The following is a 25,886-nucleotide window of genomic DNA, read 5'->3' as shown; positions in this document are numbered from 1 at the left end:
AAGTTTGTTCAACAGCCTCCTATGAGGAACTGTATCAAAGGCTTTGCTGAAATCCAAATAAATTACATCTAGCATATGTCCTCGATCCAGCTCTCTGGTCACCCAATCAAAAAATTCAATCAGGTTCGTTTGGCACGATTTACCTTTTGTAAAGCCATGTTGCCTCGGATCCTGTAACCCATTAGATTCAAGGAAATACACTATCCTTTCTTTCAGCAACACTTCCATTATTTTTCCAACAACTGAAGTGAGGCTCACCGGCCTGTAGTTTCCTGCTTCATCCCTGTGACCACTTTTATGAATAGGGACCACATCCGCTCTCCTCCAATCCCCAGGAATCACTCCCGTCTCCAGAGATTTGTTGAACAAGTCTTTAATAGGACTCGCCAGAACCTCTCTGAGTTCCCTTAGTATCCTGGGATAGATCCCGTCTGGTCCCATCGCTTTGTCCACCTTCAGTTTTTCAAGTTGCTCATAAACACCCTCCTCCGTGAACGGCGCAGAATCTACTCCATTTTCTCGTGTAACTTTGCCGGACAATCTCGGTCCTTCTCCAGGATTTTCTTCTGTGAACACAGAACAGAAGTATTTGTTTAGCACATTTGCTTTCTCCTCATCACTCTCCACATATTTGTTCCCAGCATCTTTTAGCCTAGCAATTCCATTTTTTATCTTCCTCCTTTCACTAATATATCTGAAAAAATTTTTATCTCCCTTTTTTACATTTTTAGCCATTTGTTCTTCCGCCTGTGCCTTCGCCAAACGTATCTCTCTCTTGGCTTCTTTCAGTTTCACCCTGTAGTCCTTTCTGCTCTCCTCTTCTTGGGTTTTTTTATATTTCATGAACGCCAACTCTTTCGCCTTTATTTTCTCAGCCACTAGGTTGGAGAACCATATCGGCTTCCTTTTTCTTTTGTTTTTATTGATTTTCTTCACATAAAGGTCCGTAGCCATTTTTATCGCTCCTTTCAGCTTAGACCACTGTCTTTCCACTTCTCTTATGTCCTCCCATCCTAACAGCTCTTTCTTCAGGTACTTTCCCATTGCATTAAAGTCCGTACGTTTGAAATCTAGGACTTTAAGTATCGTGCGGCCGCTCTCCACTTTAGCCGTTATATCAAACCAAACCGTTTGATGATCGCTACTACCCAGGTGAGCACCCACTCGAACATTAGAGATACTCTCTCCATTTGTGAGGACCAGATCCAATATCGCTTTTTCCCTTGTGGGTTCCGTCACCATTTGTCTGAGCAGAGCCTCTTGAAAGGCATCCACAATCTCCCTACTTCTTTCCGATTCCGCAGACGGAACATTCCAGTCCGCATCCGGCAGGTTGAAATCTCCCAACAGCAGAACCTCCTCTTTCCTTCCAAACTTTTGGATATCCACAATCAGATCCTTATCAATTTGCTGCGATTGAGTCGGAGGTCTGTAGACTACACCCACGTAGATAGAAGTTCCATCTTCTCTTTTCAGAGCAATCCATATCGCTTCTTCCTCTCCCCAGGTCCCTTGCATTTCGGTCGCTTGGATATTGATCTTTACATAGAGAGCTACTCCTCCACCTTTATGACCATCTCTGTCCTTCCTAAAAAGATTATATCCCGGTATGTTTGCATCCCATCCATGTGATTCACTGAACCATGTCTCTGTGATAGCAACAATATCTAGATCTGCCTCTAATATCAGGGCTTGCAGATCATGAACTTTGTTGCTTAGACTGCGAGCATTTGTGGTCATCGCTTTCCAGCTATTTTTCAGCGATAATCTCCTTCTTCGTATGGATTTTTGTGTCGTTTCACTTTCCGTTGCAATACTAAGAAATGAGTTGCTGATATTGCTTATGTTGCAGCCTTTACTACTATCACATCTTTTCTTTTGCCGGGGGTGGTCTTTATAATTGTCCTTCGTACATACACCACCCCCACCTTCTAGTTTAAATGCCTGGAAAAATATTGTCTAAATTTCTCTGCAAGGTTTCTTTTTCCTGCTGTAGTAATATGTAGCCCATCAGTGCAATATAGCTTCTTGTCCTTCCATGTATTTCCCCATCCTCCTATGTACCTGAAGCCTTCTTGATGACACCAGGCTCTGAGCCATCTATTAAAGTCCTCTGTGTTTTTCACTCTTTGCTCTCCTTTTCCATATGCAGGCAGTATTTCAGAAAAAGCTAAAGTCTTTACAAAAGGTTTCACGCCCTCACCAAGCTCCCGAAAAGCTTTCTGTGCTGCAAGTGTGGAGTTGTTGGCCAGGTCATTTGTTCCCAGATGGATAACAACATCAGTGTTAAAATCCTTAGTTTCTTCCTTAACTATAGTCAGTATTTGCCTGGAACTCCTGGTAGCTGAGGATCCTGGAAGACATTTCACTATTTTGGACTCCTCACCCTGTGTTCCAAGGTTAATGCCTCTGATGATGGAATCCCCCAACAGTAATAGTTTTCTGTTTTTGGCTTTTTTATTTGTACTTAGGGTGCTCTTGTTCTCTTGAGTTTCCTTCATTGGTTCCAGTCCCACCTCACTTCTGTTTTCCTGAGTATCGCAGTGCACTAGTGGAGCGAAGGAATTCTGTAGAGGTAATATTAGTGAAGGTGGATGTTTCTGTGTTACATGTCGCAGTCTTCCTGAGCCTACTGTGACCCATTTATTCCTGGGCTGTTTTATTCTTTGAGGTAGAGGTGGTAAGTTGGTATGATTTTGTGGAGTGATGGAAGCTGCTTTAATTGTATTCAATTCCTGTTTAAGTTTGCAGAGCTCCTCCTTAATACTACACCCCTCAGGTTGTGGCTCGTTGGCAGGGGGGTGCGAGTGTTCTTTGCTGGAGGGGCTGTGGGGAGGTGGGTACCTACTTTCATATGTGGTGGCAGTGTGGGCGGGTGTGTGGGTTCTGGACTGGGGTTTTCCCTCGGGTGTCCCGGATACTGGATATCCAGATTCCGGTTGATTGGCGACATGCCTTGTTGTTCTGGCATCAATTGGATCTAGCTTGGGGAGATTCTCTGTTTTGCAAGTTAGCATTCACTGCTGCTAGATTGGCAATAGCCTCCTTATGGAATCAAGTACTCCCTCCCACATGGGCCATGGTGGAGCAACGCTTGCTTAATTGGCAGCTTCTTTACCACTTAACGGCCTTACGGCATGGCAAACTCCATGGCTATGCTCGTATTTGGCGTAGATTTAGGGCTTCTGTGGGGGTTTGTGGCGGGGGTGGCTTGGGGCTTTGAGTTGAGCTTGGGGCTGGACTGGGAGGGCTGGGATTAGGGGGAGCCTATAACCATATTCCTCTTCCATTCTTTGTTTACGTATGGAATCTGATGATTCTCAACCTTATTGGGTGCTGTAGGTATTGTGTTTTGTCCCTGGGAGGAGGGTGGGAGGGGGTATTGGTTGCGTTCTGGTGGGTATTGTAGTTTGTTTTTGTTAGAATGTAGGGATTGCACATGTCTCTGTTGTTGGCTACACTTCGGGCGTTTTCTGGAGTGTGGTGTATTGCTTTTTGTTTTCTTGTTGCTGCATCTCATATGTATATGTTATGCTTGGTGTGTATCTCAATAAAAGCTTTTATTTAAAAAAAGAAAACACCAAAAGGAGTGTCACCGAGTGGTTAGGAAAGCAAAAAGAGAGTATGAAGAGAGACTGGCAGGGGAAGCAACAAACTTCAAATCATTTTTCAGGTACGTCAAGGGGAAGCAACCAGCTAGGGAGGAAGTGGGACCCTTGGATGATGGAGACAGAAAGGGAGTGGTAAAAGAGGAAAAGGAGATAGCGGACAGGTTAAATGAGTTCTTCACATCCGTTTTCACAAGGGAGGACACAACCAACATTCCGGAACTCGAGGAGATCGTAAAAGGAGATCAGGATGAAAATCTGGTCCAACTAGAGGTGAGCAAGGTGGATGTCCTCAGGCAGATAGACAGGCTAAAGAATGACAAATCGCCAGGTCCGGACGGCATTCACCCAAGGGTACTCAAGGAACTAAGGAACGAAATAGCTGAGCCACTTCGACAGATATGCAACCTATCCTTAAAAACTGGACAGATTCCAGAGGACTGGAAAATAGCAAATGTCACGCCCATCTTCAAGAAAGGCTCAAGGGGAGATCCGAGAAACTACAGGCCGGTGAGCTTGACCTCGGTCCCGGGAAAGATGATGGAAGCGCTGATTAAAGACAGCATCTGGAAACACATCGAAAACAATGGGCAGCTAAAGTCGAGCCAGAATGGCTTCTGCAAGGGCAGATCATGCCTCACAAACTTATTATACTTCTTTGAGGGGGTAAACAGCCAGGTAGATAAAGGTGAATCTATAGACATCATTTATCTTGACTTCCAAAAAGCCTTCGACAAGGTACCACATGAAAGACTGCTAAGGAAGCTATGGAACCACGGGGTGGTCCACCGATGGATCAAAAACTGGCTGGCGGACAGGAAACAGAGGGTAGGAGTAAAGGGCCATTACTCAGATTGGAAATGGGTCACGAGCGGAGTTCCACAAGGGTCGGTGCTGGGACCGCTTCTTTTCAATATATTTATTAACGACCTGGAGGCGGGAACAAAATGTGAGGTTATTAAATTTGCGGATGACACTAAACTATACAGCAGGGTCAAAACCATGGAGGACTGCGAAGATCTCCAAAAAGATCTGACAACGCTGGAAGAATGGGCCAAAAAGTGGCAGATGAGCTTCAACATAGGGAAATGCAAGGTCATGCATGTCGGGAAAAAGAACCCGATGTTCACTTACAAGATGGGGGGATCACCGCTAGGGGAGAGCAACCTTGAAAGAGACCTGGGAGTGATGGTAGACACAACATTGAAGGCGACGGCGCAGTGCGCCACAGCCTCAAGGAAAGCAAACAGAATGTTGGGTATCATTAAGAAAGTTATCACGACCAGGATGAAGGAAGTCATCCTGCCACTGTATCGTGCATTGGTGCGCCCACACCTGGAGTACTGTGTCCAGTACTGGTCGCTGTACCTCAAAAAGGACATGGCGGTACTTGAGAGAGTCCAGAGAAGAGCAACTAAGCTAATAAAAGGTATGGGGGACCTCTCATACAATGACAGACTGAAAAAGCTGGGGCTTTTCTCGCTGGAAAAGCGACGACTCAGAGGAGACATGATAGAAACCTTCAAGATTATGAAGGGCATAGAAAAAGTGGACAGGGACAGATTTTTCAAATTATGGGGAACCACAAGTAAAAGGGGGCACTCAGAGAAATTGAGAGGGGAAAGGTTTAGAACAAATGCCAGGAAGTACTTTTTCACCCAGAGGGTGGTGGATACATGGAACGCGCTACCGGAGGATGTGATAGGCAGAAGCACGCTACAGGGCTTCAAGGAGGGTCAGGACAGGTACCTGGAGGACAAAGGGATTGAGGGGTACAGATAAGAGTAGAGGTAAGGTTAGAGGGATAGGATTAGAGGTAATTTGTAAAATTAGACAGAGACCACTGTTCAGGCAATGGGCCTGATGGGCCGCCGCGAGAGCGGACCGCTGGGCGAGATGGACCTCTGGTCTGACTCAGCGGAGGCAACTTCTTATGTTCTTATGTTCTATCTTTGGGCCGTATATCCTAAAACTCATTCATAAGAGTCTTACCACATCTACCTTACTGAATGATTGGAAACACTCTGCTTTCTACCCAATCATCAAAAATCCCCAAAATAGCTCTCATGATTGTACTAATTAAAGACCCATCACCAACCTCCTGTTTCTAGCCAAATTAACAGAAAAAATTGTCTACAATCAATTATCTGATTTTGTAGACAAAACTCAAATACTACGCCCCAATCAAAAGGGATTCTGCAGAAATCACTCTATAAAACACTCTCTTATGGGCCTTACTAGAACTATCCAATACTACCTTGATCAACATAAATCAGTTATCCTAATTTCTTTGGACCTTGCAGTAGCATTTTATAGATCATTGGCTTTTACATAAAAGATTAATCGCTATTGGTATTACGGGCCAATTTTGTCAATGGTTTTGTTCCTATTTATCTTGTAGGTCTTCAACAGTACATTTCAATAATTCTATTTCTACTCAATCTGTCTCACCAATTCAAATTCACAAGCACAACTAATACATGCAGTACCTACTTGTTCACTTTTCCATCCCTAAAGGGCTGCACCTACAAGAGATACCTCAATAGAACACTATCATTCCAAGCAGGCAAATGGAACAAATGTTTAACCAACTTTATCTCAAACGCACTTTCGTACCAAACGTTTAGGAAGTCAATAAAAACTTATCTCTTTGACAAATTTCTCTGACCTCACTTCAACCTGATGTATCTCAGCCTGATGTATTTCTAAAACACTTCCAGATAAACCTGACTAAACTTAACATGCCAATGTAATTTCGAAAGTTCTCTGTAATGTTGCTGTCTGTATACAGTCTCTTCCCTTATAAACCATGTAGAACTGTTTGAGGTATGGTGGTATATAAAAATAAAGTTATTATTATTATTATTACTCCTTTTCAAAATAACTTCAGTATTCCACAAGGGTCTATTTTATCTCCATAACTCTTTAAAATTTATTTTGTCCCACTATTAACTCTTAGTCAATCGACTTCTCAATTTTTGCCTATGCTGACAATCTTCAAATTCTTCACACTATTCATCCCTCTGATCTCAATGATATGATCATTAATTCTAAGTTAGAAAAAATCAGAGATTGGTTAAATACCAATATGCTATCTCTTAGTATCACAAAACCCAGCAGTGTCCTTTTTCCATGGAAAGATAATCCTCAACTTGCAGCTCCTTTATCCATCCATAAAAATGGAGCAAAAAAGTGGATAATCCTTGCTTTAAGTGTATACCCTTCAATTGAGACTGTTCCAAGTTTGTTGGTTGGCTGAGAACCTTTCACCAGCCCCTCATACTTCTAATAATAAAAAATATTTGTAATAAATAAAAGAGAAACCAATATTTAAACAGAATTTAGGGAGGTTTGTTCTGTGCAGAAAATGGTTTGCTCTATGAAAACTTGATTTTGCAATCTGATGATTTACTGAAAACGCATCTTTCAATTGTCATATTTTTCTTTTTGCAGCTTATTACATTTAAGTATATGTTGATAGCAATATGAATTCACATGTATGAAACATGATGTCTGTAGAAAAGGATTATAGTCAAGAGTAGAAAATAAAATGGAGAAGTCTTACTTGTGGGTAGTGGAATATCCGGAGCATATTGGATATTAGCTTTGATTCGTCATCAGAAACAACTTCAATGATAGCAGCAAGTGTGCCAGATGTTTTACAATTGTAATTAATGATTGGTATGTCCATTCCTGATAAGATATTCATGAAAACCCTTTGTGCTATGAGTGGATGATTGTGGGAGTCATAAAGGTGAAGCCCCAGAGTGATGTTTGGTAAGAGTTCTGAGCTGTTGTTAATTTCCTCCACTGCAGAAATAAAGGCTAGGAAGTTGTAGTAGTTTAATTCCATAAAACTGTAATGAAAATTAGTGTTAGATAATGTAAAGAAAGCACTAACAGATTTAGAGGCATGAACATTGATTGGAGTAGAAGAGTAGCCTAATGCTTAGTGCAGCAGCTGAGAACCAAACAATCCATGGTTTATTTCTAGTGCTCTTCCCCATGAATTTAGAGAAGTCACTTAACTATCTCCTCAAGTAAAACACAAGAACTGTATTACTATGAGGGGCTGCTGAAAAGTTCTCAGCCCTACCAACATCCCCTCTTCCTAATTAAAACATTCTTCTTCCACACATTATTATTAGTTGCTCCCTCTTCTTTGTTAGTGTATGCTTGCTCTATAAACACTAGGAAGGCTTCATCGTTAAAGGTTAATACTACATTGTTTGGGATTTGTGAACAATTATATGAACTGTCATATGAACCAACATTATATATCAACATTTGTGACTCCTGGGGAAGGCACTTAGGTGCCAAAACACTGTCGTGTTGTGTCAGTTTTTCATTTGTGACCCTCAGCTTCAGTTTCGACACCAGATATTTTTCTGTTCTGTCTAAATTTGACCTGCATTGAATGCTCTATTTATGTGTGGGAATTACCAGCTATTGAGATGAGTCTTCGAGTCCTCGCAGTGCTACTTATCAATAAAGTGAATTTTGAACTTTAAACCTGTGGCTGAATTATTGACATCTCATCCTTATGACTCCTTTGTTCTGCGTTGAGTTTTTTCCCCATTTGGAATAAAGTCTCTGTTGATATATCTCTTTCATATCTACTCCTTAGTGATTTTGAACATACAGATAAAGCAGTCAAGATTGGAACTTATCTGATAGTGGTAACATCATGTATTATTCTGATAACTAACCTTGGTAACTTCGGACACCCTTATACCATACACACAATGCAGAAGGCACTACAAAGATATTCAGAGATGATATTCAGATAATGTGTCTCATTAACCTAATCAGCAGCTTTATCCTGATATCTCATATTAATTTCATTTCATTCCCTTATCCTACTCCTTGGCCACCCAAGGTTTAGGAACCTAAATGTAGAATTCTTCTTGACAACAGGAAAACTTAAGGGCCATCTCTTCTCCCACTACATGCAATCTTATTGGATGAGGCAGGATGAGTGACATTTGTGTGATGCATATATTTCTGTGTGCTAGTCTTTGTGACTATCCAATATAACAATAAATTTTACAACATAACCCTAATACGAATCTGTTAAACAGTGTTACTTACTGTGCAAATTGAGTCAACTTGGGGGGATCTTTAAAAGATGGTACTCGGTCTATATCTGAAAAGAATACACTTACTATTCCCCCAATTCTGAAATCCCCATTCATATGGTATCCAGGAGGTATTACATAATCCAACATTAAAAATCTATTACAACCTGTGAATTTCCGCAGGACATAAAAAGGCATTAAGAAAATCCAAATTGAAAGAGCTTGCATCTTCAAATTGTGAAATAGTTTAATGAACTTGCTGTGACTGGAAATAATTTATTGGCCTGGTAGAAGATGCTGCACGGTTCTCCATGATCCCACACAAATGCACCTTTAAATCACTAAAATAAAACCAAAAATGTGGTCAAATGTTCACACTGGGTCAATAACCAAAGAAGCAGAAATCAAATTAATGAGAAGTGGAGAAGATCATAGAAGCCTGTTGCTGAGTTTGAGTTTAATTCTCCTATTAAGGATCCAGTAGCTTTATAGTGTCTTCTCCTTACAGTTTACCCTCAAGGGACTTCTGCTCTAGTTCTGGGCATTTAACATTATAGTTTGCTGTTCTTATTTTTAAAGCTAAACTCATATTAACAGAGAGACAAACATTAATCTGGATAAAATGTGTAGAGATCAGTATGATGACTCTAATCAAAGATATTGTGTATGTGGTTAGGGATTTTGACTGGACACCTGTGCTCAGGTTGGAAAAGGGAACCTATATTAAAAATCTATTTATAAATACAATAGAATTTCATGTACCTGTTATAGAACTAGTCTCACATATCCTTAAACAAATGTCCACACAAACTTAAGCAAATGCACAAATGTCCATAAACCACCATATTTGCACTCACTCCAAAGAAGAAGAAAATGTGTGTTTGTAGATCGGGGTCAACCTGTTAAGTGACCAGAATCACATTTCTTAAAGAAGTCTCATTGCATAAAATATCACCTGATTGCATCATACTTTTGCATCTTTCCGCTGGCCACAATATCATTTTAAGCAGTCAGCATGAATTTAGCAAAGGGAAATTCAGCTGTGCCAAATTATTAGAGTGTTTTGAAGGTGTAAATGACTTTGTGGCCAATGGTGAGCCAGTTTACACACAGTACTGAATCTTCAATTTCAGAAAAAAAAAAATATATATATGGTTCAAGGAGACCATGGAGATGGTTTTATAAGATCAATGTGCCATTTACAAGTGCAACGTCCATATTTATGTATGTAAATCAGCATGTACTGTACATACTAGTAGCAATTTTAGAAGAGACACTATTTATATGCAGAAAACCTAAAGTCACACTAACCTCCTCTTTTACTAAGGTGCGTTAACCGATTAGCATGCACTAAATGCTAATGCGTCCATAGACTAACATGCACACGTTAACATTTAGCGTGTGCTAATCGGTTAGTAAAAGAGGGCCTAAGTGATGCTAGCATTTTGCCCACTCTACCAAAATAATATACTTTTACAAATTATGACATTACGAGTTGGTAGAGAAAATATTTTTCATTGTCCAATACTGTAATCAGGAGAGAAGAATTATTTTTAGAGGGCACTTAAAGCCCGTACTCATTTCAAGTTCTTGTCTTTGGTTCCTTGCCTCCCTGACTAAATAACTTGCATGTAAATGGAGAGCCATCCAGTTCAAAGGCCCTAGCCATTTAAGCCCAAGCTCATTTTCTCAAAAGAAAAAAAGAAAAGCAAAAAGTGGCACAAAGATGTAGATGTGTGTTTATCTGTCAAGCCCTTCCAATTTGCTATGTTTGAAACCTATGTTCTAGACAGATATCTATGCTGTCGATCAGTAGTTCATCTAAATCTCAAGGAAGTATGTTAGAGATGTGGTATGAGCTTATAACTTGGGTGTTTTCCTGCTATAATCAAACTTTTAATGTGTCCAGGATACAATTTGGATGTCTATGGCTAATCCTGTTTTAATAAGAAATGTATGCCAATAGATGGCCAAACTGACCAGATAACCACTGGAGGGAAGAAGTTATGACCCTCACACTTCCCCAATGGTTAGTGACTATTTCCCAACCCCCAAAGATGTCAATGAAACAGTACATAGCTGAGCCACCAATGTCAAGCAATCCTCGACCCAACAGTGGGAGAAATGCCCATTCTCTTCTGCCACCAAGCAACATCCCCCCACACCAGAAGTGGGAGACATGCTCTCTCTCTCTTACCACCAAACAACCCCTCCTCCCCATCAAAAGAGAGAGAAGACACCCACTCTCTTTCACCATCAAACAACCTCCCCCCCCCGAGAGGGACAGAGAGATGCCCACTCTCTCTCACCACCAAACAACACCCCTCCGAGAGGGAGAGAGAGAGGGGGAGAGATAGAGGGGGAGAGAGAGAGGGAGAGAGCGAGAAAGGGTGAGAGAGAGAGGGAGATGCCCACTCCTTCCCACAGCTAAGCAACATACACACAAAGACCTTGGCAGTGGGAGAGATGCCCACTCCCTCTTGCCACCAAGTGATTTATCCCCTGGCAGTGGGGGGGGGGGTCTAAGAGATTTGGCCAATCGGAATCTTAAGCTACTTCCAGTGCATCCCAGAATGCACTGGGAGATGGGCCTAAGATTCTGGTTGGCCCAGGTGCCTATGGCCCCTGCTACAGGAGAGACCTTAATCAGGCCCTTAAGCCCCTCTCTGGTGAATACCAAGTTGCACTGGAAAGGGGCAGATCCACCATTCCTTCGAAGTAGGGCCTGGCAGTCAAATGCAGGCACAAGCTATCTGGTCAGCCAATGAAATCAGGTTGAGGGGTCCGTGGGTCCTGGTGGAGGTGGGAGTATCCGGGAGTCAGGGGGTCTGGGTGGAGGTGAACTTTCAGGGGGGTAGGAGGTTTCGACAGGAGGAACTGGGCATCCGTCCTGCAATGATCACTGAGGAGTGTTGGAAGGAGGGGCTGGGCATCCTTCTTGCTGACAATGTATAGGAGGTGGGAGGGTTTGGGCAAGAAGGATTAGGATCCATCCTGCTGGCAATGTACAGAGGTGGGAAGGGTTCCATCAGGAAGGATTGGACATACCTCCTGCTGGTAGTCTTCACTGGGGATGGGGATAGGTTGCCTCTAAATTTATCATGGCAGGGAGATCCCTTGCCATGATACGTTCAGCGGCAACCCAATTCTCTAACCGGCATCTCTAATATGGACGTCGGTTAGAGAAAGATTATTAGGTGGGCTTAGGCACGATTCTCTATAGGATTCCTGTGTGCAATTCTCAAAAGCCACTTAGGAGGCTTTTGAGACCGGGTGTCCTATACCGAATCCTGGCCTAAGTGTCTTATCAGGTTGCTTTTTGGGATAGAAAGTTTATATATCTGACATTGGTTATGGGGCTCATAATCAAAACATCTAGATGTCCAAAAACCCACCCAAGTCAGTACTTGGACATAATAATCAACAGAATATCCATGTGCTGATAATCAAAACCCTTTTCTGGATATCTAGTGAGATGTTTCTTCTTTTGGGTGTCCAGAGCTCGAAGGGGTATGTTGGGAGGATATAGGTGGTGTTTGGTTGGGCTCTGGGCGGGCTTAGACTTAGCCTTAGACATCCTGTAGGGATAATCAAATGTTTTGCTAGATGTCCTGATTGAACTAATACATTTTGAGTTAGATCTGTCTTAAAAGATTATAAGTGTTATAAAGAATCCAAAGTGACCAGATGACCACTGCAGACATACTTCCCCAGTGCTCGCTCACTCCATCACACCGCACATAGATCTGGAGGGTGGGGGAACATAGGGAAGAATGGGGAGAAAAAGATGCCAGACCACAGAAGTTGGGTGAGAGTTCATGGAACAAAGTAGAAGTTAAGAGAGAAGCCCAACATGGAAATTAACAGGGGTACATACAAAATTCTGACTCTAGAGGAAACAGGCATATGGACACAGAGGGGCTGATTTTATAAATGGTGTCTAGAATGTTGGATACCTAATAAAATGGCATCTGCTTCATGTCAATCAAATCTAGGTGCCATTTATAGAATCATATCTACTGACACTCAAATGCAGCTAGGTGCTGCTAGGTGTGAGTACTTCAGGTACCTGTAATGTAAGCACAGATGATTAAGCCTTTCCATGCCTACTGTGACAGGCAACTGCCTGTCCCAGGTAGAAATACCCCTTTTGACATTGCCAGAGATAAAACTGTCCCATATCCAGTTAAGAGAGACAGCCTAGGAGATATAAGGCAGAGGGATAAAAACAGAAGGGAGATTTCTATCAGAATCAGACAGGATAATGTAACTCCCTATTATTCCCTTGCTAGGAAGACTGAGCAGGATATCTGTGAACTCCAGAGAGTAAGATCTGACACTGAAAGAGTTAACAGATTGCTGCTGCTGCTGTTAAACCCGACAGGAAATCTTCTTTCCGACGTCAATTCTGACATCGGAGAGGACGTTCTGGGCCAGCCAATCGCTGCCTGGCTGGCCCAGAATGTCCTCTCCGACGTCAGAATTGACGTCGGAAAGAAGATTTCCTGTCGGGTTTAGCAGCAGCAGCAGGGTGATAAAAGCAGGGGAAAGGAAGGAGGGAGGCTTTTTTTTGCTGGGAAGGAGGTAGTCAGGCAAACAGGCTGGCTTTGGCCAGGGAGGGAGGGAGAGAGGTAGACTGGCTGGCTTCGGGGGTAGGACAAAGTGTGGAAGGCAGTGAGAGGGACATAGGAAGGAGGCACTGGGGGCACTAAATACATGGGAAGGATGCACTGGGGCACTAAAGACAGGAAGGGGCACTAAGGACATGGGAAGGAAGCACTGGGGGCACTAAAGACATGAGAAGGAGGCACTGGGGGCACTAAAGACATAGGAAGGGGCACTAAGGACTTGAGAAGGAGGCACTGGGGGCATTAAAGACATGGGAAGGAAAGAGGGAGGGAATAGGAAGGGACAATTGTTGGGCCTGAGTGCAGAAAGAAAGAAATGAAAGGATACACAGACAAGGAAACACAACCAGAGACTCATGAAATCACCAGACAGCAAAGATAGAAAAAATGATTTTATTTTCAATTTAGTGATCAAAACGTGTCAGTTTTGAGAATTTATATTTGCTGTCTATATTTTGCACTATATTTGTCTATTTTTCTATAGTTACTGAGGTGACCGAGCTCGTGGAAATGGGGCGGAAACGGGGTTTTTAAATTTTAGTCCTAGTAGTGTGCCGGTCCAAAAAATAATTATTTTATTTCTGCTGGTCCACGGGTATAAAAAGGTTGAAAAACACAGCTCTAAGTCACTTATCAGGGTGCCGGGAGGGCATGATTCCAAATGTTATGCAGGGAGGAGTGTCCCTAGCACTCTGGCCATAAGTAAACGGGTCAGTAGTGCCATTGCCCAAGCAGGGCAAAAGTGTGAGAGAAGCATTGCAATAAGCTAGGCTGTAGCCTGAATAGGAATAAAAAAGAGAGGAAAATAAAAACCCCTTTTTTCCCCTGAGAAGTGGAGAAAAGGGAGGGGGAAAGCCTTATTCTAGCCAGGAGGTTAGGGATTCCTTTAACCCACCCTTGGGGGAAGAGAGAGGAAGCTGCTGGAAGTGTGTTTAATGAAAAGCAGCCTTTATAACAAGAACTACCATTGTACAGAATCCAGAGAACAGTTGAACTGTAGAAAGCTTATTTTTGATTATTTGGAAGCTCCTGGTATGGACTGTGTATAAAGTAAAGCCAAGGGCTACCTAAGTGGAACTGCCTCGGAATGAGAGGAATTATTTTGGTTTTCAAAGAAGAATAAAAATATGTGGTTTTTTTTTTAAAAGAAATATTGACTGGGACCTTCTTTCCTTGGGGCCCAGAGCCTCACTGGCACTCCAAGAGGCATGGATCTGAACATGTGATGGATGCCGTGGTTGACCCTCACAACCCCACGACCCAGTCACACTACACTTTACTCCTAAACATTATGGCCACTGGGCCCTGGCCTAGGCTGATAGCGCCCTGAGTGGACTACAGGAAAACTGCTCTGGTGTGCTGCTCAATATGGAGACAAGCCCTACAGGCAAATTATCAAGCAAAAGAGTCAAAAAGAAAACCAGGCAATTAGTCATAAACACAATGAGGTGTATTCAACCCTTGGCTTATTATTGTTCAGGGTTTTTTATTCTTCAATTCTACAAAACAAGAAACAATAAAAAAAAATCAAGGCAAAAATCCTGGACAGCAAATCAGGATATACAAAAGTCCCTGTGCCTCAGCAGTTTCACAACAGTTTTCTGAAGCTAGGCCTCACCTGGGCCTAGACCTTATTCTGATCCTAGAATCGGGCCTTACTCAAAATGGAGTTCAAATCCAAATATTACAGTGCATTAACCTTTGCTGTATTGCTTCCCAAAACATTAATGTAAAAGAAAATATCCAGGAGGTCCACAGTAATGCTCCTGAGCTAGGGCAGGAGAACTGTCAAGTTTGTCTTCAAGCTATACACAGCATTCATATAATCCCACCCAAGATCTTGACAAACTTCTCCCAAAAATACAGTTCTCAGTTCCTGTGAATTACTGCATTCAAACCACAAAAAAATAGTTCCATAAAGCAGAAATAGTTCCCATGCACCACAGCCACAGTCCTTTATGCAGCACCAGAAAGAGCCCTACCCCCACCTGAGGCCTTGGATTGGGCCTCAGCAGTGTTGTGAGCCCATGCAGCAAAAAGGAGAAAGAAAAAAAAAAACTATTTCAAACTAGGCCACAGGCTGTAACACAAGCCTTATTAATTGTCCTCCCAAAATCCAAAATAGCATTCAAAAACAGTTCAGTTCAGAGCAGTGGATAGCTTTGGAAACTTCCCAAAAAACAAACACAGTTTTTGAGTTACTGGGCTTTACAGGCAACACCTATTTCTATGGCTTCAGGTTCTGGAAATATCTGTTCAAAAATCTCCATTTCGTTCTCTCGTCCTGGCATGGAGTTATATCATCCACCTGCATGAATTCCAGCTTATTAAGTTGTTCTGGTCTGGCAGGCTGCTGAGAAGTGGGAGAGAACCATTCCCCTTCCTTGTCCTTTCTAACTGTGGAGGAAACACTGCTGGCTTTCCAGTGTGAGAGTCCTGCCCTGCTCTCTGTGGGCCTGAATTGCCTTGAGACTCCCCCTGTGGATATTTGAGTAAGTGCAAGGTTCCCTCACAGGGGCATTTTGCCTAAACCTAATGTTAACAGGTTTGGAGACAAATCTTTCAGAGCTGGGCTGAGTCTCCATTTCTACTTCTGAGCTGTCAGAAAGAAACTCATCTTCAGTCAGGTTCTCCTTAGTGTAATCAGGGAACCTAGACTGCTGGGCTTTATAGGACTTGGGAATAACTTTCCTAGCCTTAGTTCTGCCTCTTCTGAGGTTTCTAACTAGGAACATGTCAGGCACAGAGTCTGGTCACACCATATCAACTTAGACATTAGTCACTGCTGGGCACCTATATATAGGAACTGGTAGGTGCCCTGTTGAGTTCCACTGGGCATTGCCATTTTTATAGGCACTTAGTGGCAAGTAATCTACTCACCATATACAGAAGCATTGAAAAGATGAGACTACAGAGCCACTAGAACCTTCTCTCAGTTCCTTGATTTACCCTTGGCTGTATCCCATCAGGCCTTATCTCTTTTTTAATTTAGCAAGCTCCTTATAAACACAGTCTTCTGAGAATCTATCCTGGTCTTTAGGTAATTGACACTATGGCTTGAATAGCAAATATGTTATCAGTTCTTATTAGAAGATTAAGCCCTTCTGCCCTGGAGATAGCAAGTAGGGCTATCTGGCTATTGTAGCAGAATACCTGGAATGAACCCTTTCTTTCCCTGCATTCTTTAGGAGGGTGGTGGTTCCCTATACTACCATAGTAAATAAGGCGGCACTGTTTTAGTTCTGGCTGTTGTCCCTAATTCATGAATCTGCTCCAAACCATGGTCCCAATGCACAAAAGTCTGCTGTGCACGTAGAACAGATTGTAGCCAGTCTGACTTGCATGGCAACTCAGCCTCCGATGCTCATAAAGGTTCTCAGAGGCTTTTACCGATTGCTGTAGCACCCTCCAAGAACCCTATGCAAATGGATCACAAGGGGTCCATTAGTATTTAGCCCCCTCTTTTACTAAGGTGTGCAAAGTGATTTAGCACATGTGTAAACTGATTTAGCATGCACTAATTGATTTAGTGCGCGCTATATGCTAACGCACCCATTATATTCTATGGACACATTAGCATTTAGCGCGCACTAAATCAGTTTGCGCGCCATTGTAAAAGGAGCCCTAAATTAGCACTCCTTGTGATGCACAAGAGGGAATGCTCACCTCTAACTGGGTGAAATGTTATGGGAGGTCTGGAACTGCTGGTGGTTGTTGTGTATCTGTTATGTCAGTGTATGTACCTGCCTATGGGCACTCCATAACAGATGCACAGCAGCTACATTCAAATCACTCTAAAACCTTTGCTCAGTATCAAACCCACAACTTTAGGTTGCTGAGGCAAGAGCTGTAACCATTAACCACTCCTCCTGTGTGTGAGCTTTGAAGAATAAGCAAACACACAAACAAAAAACTTCCAGCCTTTTTTCTTTCTTTTCCTACATATGAAAGCTCAACCACAAATCTACATAGAGGGGCATAATCAAAAGAAACAACTAAGGGCTGGATTCACTAAGGCCATGGATCTGATCCGTGAGCGATCTGATTCAATCTGTAGCCGGGGGGGGGGGGGCTGATTCATGAAGCGTCCTCATGCAAATGAGGGCGATCAGAATCATGCCCCCCAATCGATTACACAGATCACTCTCCAGTGATCCTGATGCATGTGCAGGCCATCTTCTTTGTCTGTAGATGGTCTGCGCATACGCTGGCCCTCCATGCCCAGCAGAGCTGAAAACTTTTTTTTTAACTTTTTTGCTTTATTTTTTTTTAACTTTGTGAGCCTGTGGTTTTAACCCACTTCAAATCCATAGGTTAAAACTGCACTGGGCTTGGCACTGCAGGGAAGGGCAGGAGAGTCGGGGCAAAGAAGAGCGGGGCGGGAAGAGCAGAGAGCAGGGCAGTTGGAAAGGACCTGAGCGACTGGTCCTCAGGAGTCGCTTATTTTTTGATCGGACAGCCCAGTGGATGTCCTTCATTTTTTTTTTTTAGTGAATCGCTGCCTGCCTCAGGAAAGTCAAATAGCAATCTTGGCAAAATATTGTAGATTTATAGAGATGATGTAGTATTGAGTATAAAATCTGGAGTACAAAGAAAGCAGAGTCAGAAAGAAACTTTCTGTACCTTGTAAAAGCCATCTGCAGGGGGCAGAATTTCCTTCCTTGTTACAGTTGAATTACTAACTTTTCTTTTTGTATTTGAATGCATTTTTATGATAAAATAAACTGTTTGAATTCAAGAATAGTAACAAGGTGTTGCGTGATCATTTGTGAGGAGGTAATAGCAGCCAGCTCTTCAGGATTAAATTTGAGTTGCCAGGCTATCTAGAAAAGGAATCAAGCTATTCAATTTAAAAGGACAAGGAGACTGGTTGTTAATTATTGTGATCTTTATTTATGCGTATTGCTGTCCTTGTTCTGTTTTAGTATATGAAAGAATGATTGTCCACTGCATTTTTCATGTTGTATTTCTTTTTTTTCTGATTGTGCCTTCGTAACTTCACTATAAATATTTGAACTAAATTCTTTATCAGTGGACCTGATATTGAAAGCAATTTATCTGGCCGCTGACCAGTTAAATCACTTGGTCAGGGCTAGCCACTAATGGCACTTAACTAGCTAAATGCGGCTACATATCACTGTTAGCCCCAAACTCAAAGTTGTCTATGTTGGGGACATTCTGAGGAAGGAGTCAGCACTTGGCCACTTAAGTGCTGGAATTCAATCCTTAAGGACTGAATTCTGTAAATGGGACTTTAAGGCCCTGATTTTGCAAACTGCATCTAACTTTAGGCGTGGTTTAGATATCCGCGGAGCACAAGTTGTGCTCTGCGTTACTTAGACATAAGATAGGCGTTAGATACGCATCTCTAAAAATATTTATTTTTCATTCTAGACATCAGGTGGACATCCCTACAATGTATTTAGCTATATGTAAAAATGTGTTTTTTTTACCGATTCTGTTCCATTATTTCAGGATTGTAAGCTTTAACATAATATAAACATAGTATACCATCTTTAAAAGGATAATAAAAACACAGTATACCTTCTTTAAAAGGATATTTATAATATATTATTTTCAGTGGGACTTGAACAGGGAACATCAGAGTGAATCTTGAAAAAAAATGTGATATGCTAATACGCTAACCTTCATTCTAATCCGCTGTGCTAGACAATAAGTCATAAAATCATAGCAATTTTGGTTTTATTATACTGTTCCTTATAGGCAGTTAATTCTTCTAGGATAGATGCCAGGAGACAACACAAGCTTGATCTTACTGCCCTGTCATATTCTTGTTCTTTATTATGTCAGGATTGTAAGCTTTAACAGAATAAAACAAAAAAAATAACACAGTATGCCATCTTGAAAAGGATATTTATAGTTGATTTTCAGTGAGAAATATTGGCTAACTGAGAGTTGAACTGGAAATAGCAGTGTAGAAGGCTGTTTCTTTAACCACTGTGCCACATAGACAGGTGTGTAGTAATTGTAAAATGGGCTCCTTCAAGCAGTGTAAACAATAGCTGTTTGCGCGTTGTTTGTGCTTTAGTTAGACATCTTCCGAAAGATGTTAGTAGGATATATGCTATTTAGGTTGCCCTGTTCGTCTCCTGTTGAGCTTTGTTTGAGCCTCAGATAGATGTTTTTTTGAATGGGGTTTTGTCAGATTTTAAATGTTTCCAAAGTGAGTGATCTAAATACAGTTTGGGCATTTTATTCTCTGATTCAGTCACCACATAAACAGGCCACATCCATTCAAGCATATTGAATTTAAAACTACCTGAAGAAGCCATGTTATTAGCTAACCTCCTACAGCTATGCAGATGATATCACCAATTCTCCTCTCCTTCAACCATCCAGAACACTCGAAACAGTAGCAACACGAATGACAGTACACTAACTAAAACTTAACTCCGACAAAACAAACTTCATTCTCCTAGAAAACAGCAAAACCCCAACCTTAACAAACCTAGTAATAAACTTGACCTCATACCCCATTCAACCCATGATAAAACTTCTTGGAGTACTGATTGACAGAGGCTGTACCATGCAACCACATATCAACAAAATAATAAAAACATAATTTGCAACCATGAGAAACCTAAGACAAATTTGAAAATTCTTTGACAGGAAACAATTCCAACTTTTGGTACAATCTCTAATCCTTGGACTAATAAACTACTGCAACATACTATACCTCCCCTGCCCAGTGACCATGATAAAACAACTACAATCAATACAAAATACAGCCCTAAGACTCATGTATTCGCTGAAAAAAATATGACCACATCACAGAGACATACCACGACTCACACTGGCTCCCAATACAAGCAAGAGTATACTTCAAATTCTACTGCCTACTATTTAAAGCTATAAACAGAGACATCCCAATCTAATGGAACAACCGACTAACTCAATCTACCTCAACCAGACACAAGAGAACCCACTCACTATTCACACGCCCGCCAACCAAAAATGTCAAATGAAGAAAACTATATGACAACCTAATGGCCACCAGAGCAGCAAAACTAGACAGACAACTCACCAACTCACCAGTCTTTGACCACAGACTACAAAACCTTCAAATAAGAAACAAAAACCCTACTCTTCAAAAAATACATAAAACCTATTTAACAAGACCAGATCCCAAGCTTCACCTATTATACTATCTACTCCTTATCAAATCTAAAATGTTCAATTACCCATTATGTATTACCTAATTTCATGACAATTCTTATGTATTCCGCCTATATATGTCGTAGCATCATGAAAATTCTTATGTAATCCGCCTTGAACCGCAAGGTAATGGCAGAATAGAAATCACTAATGTAATGTAATTACAGCACATGAAATTCACAGCTTTAGGTTTCAAGCTCCAAGTAACACCTGCGTTCTCACTAAACTTTGCTCCAATCAGCTCAATCCTCAGAGCAAAGAAAGCCCATAACTTCATTTGGCAAAGCTTAAAAACAGAATAAAACCTTAAAAGCTTAAAAACAGAACAGACCTGAATGTGGCTTCTAGTTCATTGCAACATACAATGCCACAAGTAAAAGATGGGCCACACAACCTCTGCAAGATCAGTACAGAGCTTTTACTCATTGAGCTACACCACCTTCCACTCCAGTTTCTCTGTTCCCCTGTCATATCATAGCTTACTGACCTGCCTATGTATCATCTGCTTAGCTATCATATCACAGTTAGCTGAGACAAAAGACTGGGAGCTCAATGGCTTAAAACACTGCTTTCATTATCTCAAAAGCCAGAATCTAAAAATATGGTTCAATAAATGTGACATGGAGTCCAATACTGCTGCTTTTATCAAATGCAAACTCCACGTATTGCTAATGTTGTGCTGTTTGAGATGAAAATTAGATTTAATTGATCTGTAGCTTGTAATCTTTATTAAAATGAGTATTGTGTCAGATGAAGTACATGAGGGAGTCAAACCCACATCAGGCTCACACACCAACCTTCATTCTAACCGCTGTGCTACACAATGAGCCATAAAATCATAACAATTCAGGTTTGATTATACTGTTCCACTTAGGCGTCGTTACAGCTGTAGCTACGGCGTGCTTGCGGCTCCGTAGCAGAGCGCCTGAAGCATGACGAAATGGCAGCAGTTAAGCATATCTTAAGCTGCCAGGGTAGTTAACTTCTCCCCTGACTGAAAGAAGCCATTTCTGGCTCACCAAGTTAAGGCATCTCGTTGCACCTTATTCATCCTCTCCAGCTCTCATATAATCTCATTTTCTCAAATATGCAGGTGAGGCAGGAAACATGCCAGCTAGCCTGTTTGCCACTACCTAAGAGCCTCTCCACTTCTCTCCTTTGCAGCCTGGGCATAATGGAACACTAGATAAGACAAAGGTCAATATGATAAAGTAGCTGAAGTGATTCTTATTAAGGAAACACTAATGCCCAGATGCAACTCAATGTAAATAAGCACAAAGTGAAAAATGGTTTAAGATTTTTATTGCACAATCTAGGAAAGCAGCATGCAAGTGTAATATCAGGCACCTGAAGTTTGATGAGATGGATGACAGGTATGCAGAGTAGGCCACTCCTAGGTCCAAGTTGTTACTGTAGTACAATTGTTAAGGTACCATAATCTTCTCCTGGTAGGAGAAGGCAGGCTGTAGAAAAAGGAAGATGGATTGAGACAAATTAAGAGTTTATTGGTGAGTTTTAGGTTCTCTTTTATAAAGGTGTGCTACATTAACGCAAGCGCTAACTGCTAACGCATCCATAGGATAACATGCAAGCGTTAACATTTAGCACACAGTAATGGTGCCCTAAACAGCACCGATTTAAGCGCATGGTAAATGTTAACGCTTGCATGTTATCCTATGGACGCATTATGAGTGCATGCATTGATTTAGCGCACCTTTATAAAAAAGAGCCTAAAACTCACAAATTTACTGTTCTCTCAGAAATTTATCAATAACTACAACCGTCTGAAGGAAAAAAAGTGTGAAACATGTTAGTATTGAGAAAATGTATATAATTCATCACAAGGGCAAACAAAGCAAACAAAGGTTGCAGTACATCACTCTCACCTATTCTTTCTGTTTTGGTATTTGAGCTTTGGCCAGATGCAAGCTGGTGTGCTGAACCCAGTTTGAACAGATCTGCTCTGGCCTCTGGGAATCATTAGCCACTCTTGGAACCTACCTCTGAGAACGCCTACCTGATGCCTAACTCTGTCTAAGTTAAAACCCTTAAATCGCTCATTAACCACTTAAATCAGATGTCTAAACCATGACTAAAGTTAGGCGCAGTTTGCAGAATCGGGGCCTAAATGTAGACACCAATATCGGCAGCAGCCAGCGTGATTCTAGAAATGTTAGGTGTACTTTACAGAATCACGTTGGTTGCCCATGTAAATAACCTTACCCCCTCTTTTACTAAGGTGCACTATGCTTTTTAATGTGCGCTAAATATTAGCGTGCACTAAATGGTAATGCGTGCATGTTATGCTATGGACACGTTAGTGGTTAGCGCACGCATTGATTTAACGTGTGCTAAATCCATGCAAAAATGCTTAGTGCACCTTTGTAAAAGAGGGCCTTAGAGAGCCTATTGTGCTAGGCACCATTAGGTAGCCTTACTTTTGCCTCCTTTCTCTTAGTGCGCTGTTTATAGAATAATCAAAAAAGAAAAGAAATCCAACAAGTCTACAGTGAATGTCGAACAAACGAAAACCAAAAAGAAGTCTGCAGAACAGATGTACTTGATGCAGGCACTTTATTGAGTCAATCAATGTCGTTATATAAATGATCCACCTTTCTTCTAGAGAAACCGGGAACCAACATGGCCCGTGCTTTAATTAAAATATCTTCCGCGGGGGTCCAAAGTTTTCCTTTGGAAGAAAACAAAGTGCAGCAAAACGTTCATTAGAGTCTTGTGACTGTAAGAGCTATCATGTGAAGGTAAGTCACCAAAGTAAAAGATTGTCTTTAATATGCCTTTAATACGGTGACTACCTTCACGTGATTATTCTTAAAGGCACCAGACTCTATTGCATGTTGTTGTGCTCCACTTCATTGCCTCAATAAAGTGCCTGCATCAAGTACATCTGCTCTGCAGATTTCTTTTTGATTTTTATTTACAAAATCAGACCATCTTAAGGCACCAATAGTGACAATATTGATGCCCTATCACATCGATGCATATTGATATAGTGGCACCATTGGTGCAGTGGCTGCAAGATGGTAAATTTTGATTGTCATGATTCTAAGCTCCTAAAGAGCCTGTTCTGAAGAAAAGAACACCATTATTTCATCCTCCCTGGCCAGAGAAGGAGCTATGTCCAACACAGAAAGGCCTGGGAGAACCAGCAAGCTTCCTTTCCCAGAACTGTTTGATTAGATTATAAGTTCTACAGAACATGGGCTGTATCTTGAATGTTTTAATATACATCTCTGTGTACATCTGACACTGTTATAGAAATGATAAGGAGGAATAGTAAGCCCCAAGAGGGAGCTCACTATATTTGGTACCTATTCTACTTTAATTTTTAGAATACTACTGTAATCAGATATATGCAATAAAAGCAAAAAAAACCTGTGGATGTTGATGTTCTGAGACAAATTTATTGTACACTCTTATTCTTAAAAACATAAAAATACAGATATAGTAGTCCAACGGTCCGTGTTTTGGCGAACACGCCTTTCTCAGGGATCTTTAATTAATGGCCAAGGATAGATATCACATGCATAACAACATAAGAATTGCTGTTGCTGGATCAGACCAGTGGTCCATCATGCCCAGCAGTCCGCTCATGCGTTGGCCCTCTGGTCAAAGACCAGCGGCCTAATTGAGACTGAGAATAGCCCTACCAGTGTACGTCCTTGTTCAGCAGGAAGTCTAACTTTGTCTTGAATCCCTGGAGGGTGTTTTCCTCTATAACAGACTCTGGAAGAGCATTCCAGTTTTCCACCACTCTCTGGGTGAAGAACTTCCTTACGTTTGTACGGAATCTATCCCCTTTCAACTTTAGAGAGTGTCCTCTCGTTCTCCCTACCTTGGAGAGGGTGAACAATCTGTCCTTATCTACTAAGTCTATCCCCTTCAGTACCTTGAATGTTTTGATCATGCCCCCTCTCAATCTCCTCTGTTTGAGGGAGAAGAGGCCCAGTTTATCCAACCCCTTAACGGCTGCTCCTCCAACCCCTTAACCATCTTAGTCACTCTTCTCTGGATCCTTTTGAGTAGTACCATGTCCTTCTTCATGTACGGCGTCCAGTGCTAGACGCATTACTCCAGGTGATGGCACACCATGGCCTGGTACAGCAGCATGATAACCTTCTCTGATCTTTTCGTGATCCCCTTCTTTATCATTCCTATCATTCTGTTCACCCTTTTCACCGCCACCGCACATTGTGCAGATGGCTTCATCAACTTGTCGATCAGAACTCCCAAATCCCTTTCCTGGGAGGTCTCTCCAAGTACCGCCCCAAACATCCTATATTCGTGGATGAGATTTTTGTTATCAAAATGCATCACTTTACATTTGTCCACGTTGAACCTCATCTGACATGTCGATGCCCATTCCTCGAGCCTGATTATGTCACGTTGTAGATATTCACAATTCCCCTGCATCTTTACTACTCTGAATAACTTCATATCATCCACAAATTTAATCACCTTGCTCGTTGTACCTATGTCCAGATCGTTTATAAAGATGTTGAAGAGCACGGGTCCAAGCACCGAGCCCTGCGGCACCCCACTGGTGATGCTCTTCCAGATCGAGTATTGTCCACTTACCCCCCAACTCTCTGTTTCCTATGCTCAAGCCAATTTTTAATCCACGTGAGTATTTCACCCTCGATTCCATGGCTCACAATTTTCCGAAGTAGTCGTTCATGCGGAATCTTGTCGAACACCTTCTGCATGGTCTTAATTTGGTCCCACAGTCACTTTTATTCTTTTTTGTTCATAATCATTCATATCACTTTTTTATCAAAGTTCCTTTAGGACCCCTGAGGAAGGTATGTTCGCCAAAACACGGACCATGTAGGGTCCCGTTGGACTACTATATCTGTATTTTTACGTTTTTAAGTATAAGTGTACAATAAATTGGAGCAGGTGGGATTCTTAGTCGTTCCTACTCAGAGGCCTGCCAGTTCAAAATGGTGGGCCTTCCCTTCCCTGCTGCATCATGTGATGCATGGGGAGGGGCCTAAGGCCACGATTGGCTCAGACACCTAAGTCCTCTCCCCTTGGGAGGTACCTTAGGTGTCTGAGCTAATCAGGGCCTTAGACTTCTCCCTCTATATCCCTTGATTCAAGGGGGAGGAGTCAAAGGCCCTGAATAGTTCAGTCAAGTTAATCAGGGCCTTAGGCTCCTCCCTCTTGTATCCCCTTGTAAATGTCTTATCAGGCTGCTCTTTTGGAAAGAAAGTTAGGACATCTGATATGAGTTATGGGGCTCAAAATCAAAATAGCCAGAAGATCAAAAACCTAACTCTCAGCACTTGTTATCAGGGGTGGAGGATTTCATGGGACCTCCCCTGCCTTTTATTGTGGGGAGGGGAAGGATAGGGGATGTTTGGAGGGGTGCTTGG

This window comes from Geotrypetes seraphini, chromosome 12, assembly GCF_902459505.1.
Source record: "Geotrypetes seraphini chromosome 12, aGeoSer1.1, whole genome shotgun sequence".
In the NCBI taxonomy this organism is placed as follows: Eukaryota; Metazoa; Chordata; class Amphibia; order Gymnophiona; family Dermophiidae; genus Geotrypetes; species Geotrypetes seraphini.
The sequence above is the reverse complement of the archived record's forward strand: the minus strand, read 5'-3'. Positions refer to the sequence as shown.